Source organism: Aethalodelphis obliquidens, unplaced genomic scaffold, assembly GCF_003676395.1.
Source record: "Aethalodelphis obliquidens isolate GAN/ISIS:26980383/991018 unplaced genomic scaffold, ASM367639v1 scaffold91, whole genome shotgun sequence".
Taxonomy (NCBI): Eukaryota; Metazoa; Chordata; class Mammalia; order Artiodactyla; family Delphinidae; genus Aethalodelphis; species Aethalodelphis obliquidens.
Genome location: NW_020838035.1, coordinates 899,277 through 908,321, shown reverse-complemented (window position 1 = coordinate 908,321; position 9,045 = coordinate 899,277). Strand labels below are relative to the sequence as shown.

General features: G+C 56.1%; 1 protein-coding gene across 6 annotated transcripts in view; it reads left to right on the top strand.

The window, feature by feature from the left end:
- The first annotated feature begins 5,145 nt into the window (after positions 1–5,145).
- P2RY8 (P2Y receptor family member 8) overlaps positions 5,146–9,045 on the top strand; it is a 51,338-nt gene continuing 47,438 nt past the window's right edge. For all 6 annotated transcript variants that reach the window (XR_003430480.1, XR_003430475.1, XR_003430479.1 and 3 more), the window contains exon 1: positions 5,146–5,704. The gene's annotated coding sequence lies outside the window, so the exon portion shown is untranslated. The remainder of the gene's footprint in view (positions 5,705–9,045) is intronic.

Genomic DNA, 9,045 nt, shown 5'->3' with positions numbered 1-9,045 from the left:
ACGCCAGGGCTATGGGGAAGTGAAACGGTTTCCCTGGGCCTCCCGTACCCATGAGCTTGTTTTTTCTCTTGAGGTTTTGTCAGTACCAGCCTCTGGAGGGAAACAACCGGCCCAGAAGTTGAGGACCTGATGTTGTGGTGTGAGCTGGAGGGTGTGTCCCTTCCTTTTCCTGTGCATTCACCAGATTCTCAGCACCATTTGGTCCACCCAGGGCTGCACAGAGACCAGGAGGCCGTGGGGCAGGGACCCACCTTCCTGAGAAGCCAATCATGGTTTCTGTAGAACCGGGGCCTCGTTTCATTGCCTCTTGGGGTCGGCTTTGCTCTGAAAGTGGGGGTGGGAACAAAAGTGCAGGCTTGGGGCTGTGACCCGGCATGTGGGTCTGATCTCTGTGGTTTGGATGAGGAAGTGTGGGCAACTGGATTTCCCCCAACACATGCTCAGGGCACTCACTCAACCCAGATGGCATCAGCGTCTACCCTGGGGGGTCTGACCCTCTCCAGTGGCAGATCACCCTTCTCTTCCTGCACCCCATGTTTGTTTGCTGGAGACAGGACCGCTGTCCCAGCAAGCCAGGATGGAGCGCAGACCCTTCACCTGCTGGAAAGACCCCAAGAGGATGGGTCTTGGGGTTTGGGGGTTTGTGGGGCTTGGGTGGCTGCCACATTGCCATCCTGTCATCCTAAAGTGTTTTTCAGCAACTAAATAATCTCACACCACGTGGAGAATGGACTTCTCTCTCCCCACTCTAACCGAACAGGACCCTGTAGGGGAACAGATCCCCACCACCACCACCCTGCAATGTCCTCCGCATGCCTTCTCATTTGTAGAAAAGCTTTAGCCTCCGAGGCCTTCCGAGTTCCAAAGAATACATTTAATCAGAGAAGTGAGAAAATGCAGGAAGAAAGGAAAACAGTCAAGTTAGACAAAATTATAATAGTTTGGCCATAAAACAGAGTCAAGGACTTTAGTTCCTCCTCAAGGGCTGTAGATCATATTCTGAGCTGTATCCTGTGGGCTGTTTTGCAGATACTGAAACCTCCACCAGGTGGGAGAAGTTACCTTCGTATGCTGCTCACCAGCATGGAGACGCCAGACCAGCTGGGACCAGAAGGTTGATGATGTGGACTCCCGATGACCTCGCCACCAACCACTCAGAAGAATGTCCACCAGCTGATCACACAGCCCACAGCTCCACTCCCTCACTGTCTTTAAAACCCTTTCCCTGAAAGCCATCAGGGAGTTTGGGTCTTCTGAGCACCAGCTGCCTGGACTCCTTGCTTGGTGCCTGCAATACACGCTGTACTTTCCTTCACCACAACCCAGTGTCAGTAGATTGGCTTTACTGCACGCAGGCGAGTGGACCCCAGTTTTGTTCGCTGGGGACAGGATGGGGCACATCTCTCAGATGAAAACCCTAGAAGATGAAGATCAAGCAGGGTGGGTCCAGCATCAGGCATGCAGGTGGCTCCAATGGGGCTGTTTGTCACCCTCCTAATGCCTTGTGGGAATTAAGGGGCACCAGGGGCCATTTGCCATGGAGCCTCTGAACTTCCCAGAGCTGGTACCTTGTCTACACTGCAGCCAGTCCTGGGGTCCGTCTGTGTCAGAGGCAAACCAAGAAGCAAGCTGAGGATGTAGAGAAATCGGAACACTCATGTACAGTGGGTGGGAAGGCGAAATGGAGCAGCCACTGGGGAAAACAGTCAGCAGATCCTCAGGAAGATGAGTCCATTTTCCCCACCAGGCACACACAGACCACGTCCCACCAACACATGGGGTTCACGAATGGCCCTATGTTAACCCCCCGCGTGTGGCCTCTGCACAGGGGACTTCGCCGTTCCACCACAGGGGCCACAGAACAGGGCTCCAAAACTCAGCCCTCAGACCTGATCTGGCCCTCAACCTGCTTTTGTAAATAAAGTTTTATTGGAACAGTGCTGGGTCCACCACACTGTTGTGGTGTCAGCACCACATTGTTTATTACAATGGCAGAGTCCAGTGATCTCAGCAGACACCACATGGGGCTCAAAGCTTAAATATGTACCTGCTTCCCCGCTACAGACAAAATATTCCAATGTGTGTTCACCACAGGTCTACACTCCAGGGCAGGGTCTCTGACGCCTTCAGCCCATTCTTCAGCCCATCAGGATTCTGAGGTATTGGCTGCATCATTTAAAAAACTTCTTTCTTGGCATGGGTCTGCCTTAGACCTGCACACTTTGGAGCTGATGGGACAGCGGATTCAGGTAAACTCCACCTGGTCTGTTTAGAGATGAGAGAATTGACCTTAGGATGGTGAAGTTAATCACTCAGCATCCTCTGTATGGCTGGGGCAGCATCCTGTAGATAACGATCCCATCCACCATCTCCTGGACCAGGTGGTTCTTTCTCCACATGACTTCATAAGACCTCTCAACCTCACGGCCACACCTGGGCACACCTGAGCCCTGTGGCCCAATCCACCTGCCCCCTTTCCCACGCACGGTGCCCATTTCCCATAAGGAACTCCATCATGGCCCCTCCAACCTGACCACCTCCGCAGGAACCTTGTAACGGTTTCCTGAAATCAGCCGTGGACACCAGGGAAGAATTCCTCTCGAATCTGCCTTCCAGTGAGTCAGCCCCCTTAGAGGCTGAACTTTGTCCTCCCCAGCCCCACCTCCCAAAAGTTACTTTGGATTCCTCAGCCTTGATGAGAAAGGATGGTTTTGAAAATGGAAATCATGTGCAAACTCACCAGGTGGAACCTTTAGATATCAGGGGTGATGGGCAGAATTGTGTCCCCCTCCTCAAATTCTTTTTTTTTAATATAAATTTGTTTATTTTATTTATTTATTTTTGCCTGTGTTGGGTCTTCATTGCTGTGTGCAGGCTTTGTCTAGATGCAGCGAGTGGGGGCTTCTCTTGTTGTGGAGCACGAGCTCTAGGCGTGTGGGTTTCAGTAGTTGTGGCACACAGACTCAGCAGTTGTAGCTCGCGGGCTCTAGAGCACAAGCTCAGTAGTGTGGCGCTTGGGCTTAATTGCTCCGCAGCATGTGGGATCTTCCCGGACCAGGACTCAAACCCGTGTCCCCTGCATTGGCAGGTGGATTCTTAACCACGGCGCCACCAGGGAACTCCAGACACAGGGTCTTTATGGAGGTGATCAAGTTAAGATGAGGTCATTAGGTTGGGCCTGATCCCATAGGACTGGTGTCCTTATAAGAAGAGGAGATCAGGACACAGACACACACAGAGGGACGACCACGTGAGGACACAGGGAAGAGACGGCTGTCTACACGCCCAGGAGAGAGGCCTCAGGAGGAACCAGCCCTGCCTATGCCTGGATCTCAGATTCCAGCCTCCAGGACTGGGAGACATAAATGTCTAACGTTTAAGCCACCCTGTCTGTGGTGTTTGTTATGGCAGCTGAGCTGAGCTAACACAGACGCTTTCAAACACAAACCAGAGAATAGCGCATGGAAGCCCATATACCTTCACCCAGTTCCAATCATTACCCACAACGTACTGACCTTTTAAATTCTCCTCTGACAATTATGCCCAGCACATGTGCACCATTGTCCTTTCTTTTCTTCCGTTTTACATTTGGGCCATTTAAAAAGAAACAGAGACTTCCCTGGTGGTGCCCAGAACCGTAGCAGCCCGGGGCCACGTCCTCTCTGAGGGGCCAACCCACCACCATTAGCTGTGAACTTGCAACATGGGAGAACCACAGTCTATAGAAGGATGAGATGTATAAATCGATGGATGGACTGATGGATGGTAGATACAGATAGATGATAGATACACAGTGAGATGCTGGATGGATAGATAGATAGGTAGATAGGTAGGTAGATAGATGGATAGTTAATAAGTGGTGATAGATACAAGGATGGATGGATAGGTAAGCAGACAGATGGATGGATAGATGGATAGATAGATAAAAAGCGGTAATAGATGCAAGGATGGATGGACGCATGCATGAATGGATGGATGGGTAGGTAGGCAGACTGATGGATGGGTGGGTAGACAGATAGAAGAATGGGTGGAAGGTTATGTGTGTGCATGGGCAGGCAGATAGATAAATAAATGATTGATAGAAAAGTGACTGATACATACATGTGAGATAATAGGTAGATGATGCATAAATAGATACAGACAGATGACAAACAGAAACAGATAATAGATAGATATGATGATATATATAGATATATAGATAATAGATAGATAATAGATAGATATGATGATGGATAGACAGATAATAGAAATCAAAGACAGATAGAAGACAGATGATAGGTAGATAACATCATCTGATATCTAAAGATCACTAATAGGTAGATAATAGATAAATATAGAGATAGAAAGATTGATGGATGGATATATGTCATCAGGCAGGCGTATTGATGGATAGATATAGATAATTGATGATAGTTATAGAGATAGAAGATAAGTAGAGAATTGATAGGTAGATAATAGATCAATATATAGATATAGACGATAGATACATGATAGAAAATATAATTAAATGATAGATAAACATAGATACAGGTATAGAATGTAAATAGATGATCGATCGACAGACAACAGATGCCTAGGGGTACATACATCCTCCATACTCTGTAAATAGATGACCCTGGATTTCCCCGGGAACAGCGTTTCCATATTCGCGAATTCATCATCCCCATGACTTCCCGGCACACAACCTCTGAGAATCACCACCCTCCTTCCCCCTTCCAAGTGACCCCGGGGCGCCAGGGCTGGACCTTGGTTCGGGGGTGGGGGGTGGGGGTGGGCTTTCGAGCAGCTGCCCCTTTCCGATGACAGCGCGCCTGGCTGTGAAGTCATCATCCTCACCTGCGCACGTGCGCCCCGCCGGCCACCCAGCTCCCTCTCTGCCCTAGAGGACGCGGTCCGGGAGGCGTGAACCCCGCTCCATCGGGGGTGGGTGGGTGGATGGGGAACATGTGTCAGGGGCACGCCCCCCCGGCCCCGCCAGGGCAGTGTCCGGGCAAGTGTCACCGGGCGGGTCACCTTCTGGCTGCAAGACCAAAAGAGGTCGCCAGGCACCCAGCTTTCGCCTGCAAGAGGAAGACAGTTCGCTTAGCATATTTTTAAAACTTAAAAAAAAATTAAAATCCCAGGCATTTATTTGTTCCGTCTGGGAATCCACTTCAGGTCACCGCCAGCTACACCATCGGACTGGGCCCTCCCTCCCGGCCCGGTCTGCAGGCAGCAAACCCTTTCGGAGAGGCAGGGTCCCCCCGCAGCCGCCTCGGGACAGGACGAGCCCTGAGGTCGCGGCTCTGGGGGCCGGCACCCCGCCCCCGGCAGGGCGCGCGCTGATAGGACGGGGACCGGCGGGTTTGGACTACGGGAGCGAGCAGACAAACAGACGTTACACAGGAAATTTCAAAACGGGTTTCCTCTCCACCTGCCCTGGGTCTCCACAGCAGCCTCCGGAGCCCGGCAGGGGGACCTTGGAGGATTTGCAGCCGGCGAGGGTGCAGCCGGCGCGTCATGCCCCGCGCGCACCTAGCCCGAGAGACGGCGGGGATGCTGGCACTGGGGCTGCGTCCCGACACCCACCCCGGCTCCTTCGTGGGCAGCGGGACGCCGCTTCCCGACACCAGGCCCTGAGGCACAGCTGCTGCGTCTTCCGATCCAGTCCCGGCGGCGTCTACACTGCAGACGCGCACCGCTACAGCAGCCCCGGCCGTTCCAGGTGCGTTCAATGCCCGCTCTTTATTGACGTGCGTTGTCTGCAACAGGGAGCGTCGCGGGGGGGGGGGGGGTGGCAGCGGGGGGGGGGGGGGGGGGGGGGGGGGGGGGGGGTCTTACGGGGTGAGAGCCTGGGAGGCGGGCTGCGTGCGTTCTCGTCTCCGCGGTGCAGACAGAACAGGAAAACCTGTAGAAAGACACGCACGGCCACTTGGCGGGGAGGCGCTCGGGACACGCTCTCCTGTGCAAACTCCTTCAGGAAACCGCACCTGCGTACAGGTGAGCGCTGAAGGCGGCCAGGCACGAGGGAGGACGGGAGGCTGAGCCTGGAACGGTTCCGGCCGCTGAGGGCCCCCCGTGAGACCTCAGATCAGCTCTCAGGCCCCGGCTCACCCAGAAACCCGAGTTCTAGGTGCATTTTACAAACCGTCCCAGACGAGCCTGGGGAGCAGGGGCGCCGCACTCGCGGGCTGGCGGCGGCCCCGGGGATTCGCGGCCGTGCACACCAGCCGTCTGCACCCTTCGGATCACGCCCGGCCAAGAGGAATTACGGAGCGTGTGGTTCCGCTTCCAAAGCGAGATGGGGTTTTTTTCTGCCGTCTGTCATGGTGTCACGTGCGCTCAGCGTGTGCGGTCAGAAGCGGGGCCCCGGACAGGAGCCAGGAGGAACCAAGATCCGGAGGGCCGCCCCCGCATGGCCGCGTAGGAAGCCCCTTGAGCGGCTGGATTTGAAGGGGGCAGCTGGGCCGGACGTGCGCGTGTATTCTCCGTTTAAGATGCTTCCACGGCGCGAGAATGGTGTTTTCATTTGCTGGGGCGTTGCCCAGGCCAGCGTTGGTGGAGGGAGGGGCCTTCAACCCCTGGGCGTTGTCCCTGAGTCCCGGCGACCCCCTCCCCCTCCAGGAGGAAGCGGGCCATGGGAAGAGCCAGGAGGACCCTCCAGACCTGGGCTGTAGTTTCTGAAATATCCCCGCTCAGCCACAGGGACCGAGGAGGGCGCAGGGGCAGGACCACCCTCGACAGGCCACCTGAGACCCCCGGCCAACCCTACGGAGGCCTGTGCTGTCACCTTAGGGACAGGGCAGGGGGTGTGGGTGGTGACGGGTTAGCGACAGAATGGCGGTCTCCAGGGTGCGGCTTCTCACCCAGCCCTGTGCCTGTCTGCGCCCCGTCCGTAGGTGTGGCCACCAGCCGGCAGAAGCGGGGGCCTGCCGCCCACACCCCTGTTCTGGCCCGGAGACAAGGGGCTGGGCGTGCGGGATACGGGGAGCCCCATGCTCCCCTGACACCTCGCCCTGCTCCCTGACCGCTGGCAGCTGTCCAGGCCCCCGGCGCCGGCCACAGACCCACCCCCCCCAGGGCCAACACCGCACCGCGGGGAGGCATGACCTGGCGAATGAGCACACAGAGGGGCTGCAGGGTGGGCTCCCCCAGTGCGTCCCCTGGGGTCAGCACTGGGAACCCCCAGGGAAAATTCTGCAGCCGTGTCCACACCCTCCTGGCTGGACAGACAGACCCATGGATGCAGGGTCTGCCTTATTCTAGGGAAAGCCATGCGTTGAAAGGCAGCTGGTGACTGGGTTTGCTTTTGAGCCATGCGGGGAACTCGGGTGGCCATGTTCCTGCCGGGACCTGGGGGCGGGTGTGTACTTGCTGTGACCTCTGGAGGCCACGTCTGTGCCGGGACCTTGGGGGCCACATCTGTCCTGGGCCCTCGGAAGACTGTGTATCTGCTGTGACCTCAGGAGGCCTCGTCTGTGCCGGGACCTTGGGGGGCTGTGTCCATGCTGGGACCTGGGGGCCACATCAGTGTGGGCGCCTGGGTGAGGGAGCAACGCCTGCCGTTCTGTGCAAGTTTTCCTGCTGGGGGTAAGGTGGCCAGGCCTGAGGGGCAGAAGCTGGCTCTCTCCGTCCCAGGCTCCTTGGCAAAAGGAGGGCAACATGCCAGAGCCAGGGCGTCTGTGGATGGGTGCTGTGAACCAGAACTGTGTGTGCATCGACCCCAATGCACACGCTGCCCGTGGACCGTCTCCTCCAACCCTAACCTCGCCGCCATCATCCCCACATCCCAGGTGGGGAAACTGAGGCTGGAACTCGGCCAAGCACACGGCGCCTCTGAGGGGCCGAATGGGAAACTTGCACCGACTTTTGCCCTCCAGGGCCCTTTTACCTAACTCAGTGTCCAGCCGCTGGCCTGGACACTTGATGCAGGCAGTGGACAAGGCACCCTGTGCCTGTCGTGGTGCTGAGCACTTCCGGGGAATAGAAAGACCACACAGGGAGATGCAGGCCACGAGGCTTCAGGGCGGGAAGGAATCCAGGAGGCCTTCCTGGAAGAGGAGGCATTTGCCGGGGCTGAGTGGGACAGCTGGGAGAGCAGGGCTGTGGCAGAAAGGATGTCATGAATGGGAGCGGGGTGGGGGGGAATGGGGGGTGTGTTCTGGGTGGAGGGAGGCTTGGGGCGCATTGGACAGAATGGTCCCGGGAGGATGGTGAGACTTTAGCGGCTGGCCCAGAAAAGCTGTGGAAGCTTCCGACATGGCTGGCGATGCTGGACTGTGCTTTGGAAAGAGCTCTGGGCAGGGCCGTTGTGCCGGAACAGGGGTGTCAATGGGGTCAACGGTGTCCTGAACGGAAAACAACTTAGGGGTGGAATCTGTGCTTCGCTGACCGATGACGGGGCCAGACAGGAGGTAGGGACCGAGGTGGCGCATGGCTGGGGAGAGGGTGGTGTGGACCAGGCAGGGCAGAGGGGTGGGCCGGGCTGTGTGTGTTGCGGGTGGTGCTGGCCTGACCCCCAGGGAGGCTCATGAATGGGCAGGGGGCTGAGAGTGTGGACCCTGGGCTTTGAGTAGTCATGGGGGTGGCTGGGCGTTGTTTATGGGGGCGCAGCATGAGCATGGGACCCCTGACAGAAGGAGGGGGTGCAGGAAGAGAGGGGCGAGGGGGTCTTGGGGAAGAATCAAGGGTCACATTTACAGGGTCAGGACCCATCTTCTGTGATGTGGCACGAGTGACCCTGGGGCTGGGTGGTCCTGTTGTGCAGTGTGGGATGTGGAACAATCTCCCCGGTCTCCACCCATCAGGTGCCAGGAGCTCCCTCTCCCCCAACCAGAAATGTCCCCAGACATTGTCACATGTCCCCGGGTGGGAGGGCAAAGTCACCCCTGATCACTCACCACTGATAGATGAATAGATGACAGATAAATGACAGGTAAATAGATAAATTAGATGATCGATAAATAGATGATTGGTAGATAGATGATACATCAATTGACATGACTGACGGATAGACAGATGAGTAGATGTTAGGTAGGCAAATAGATTATAAATAAATTAGGTAGA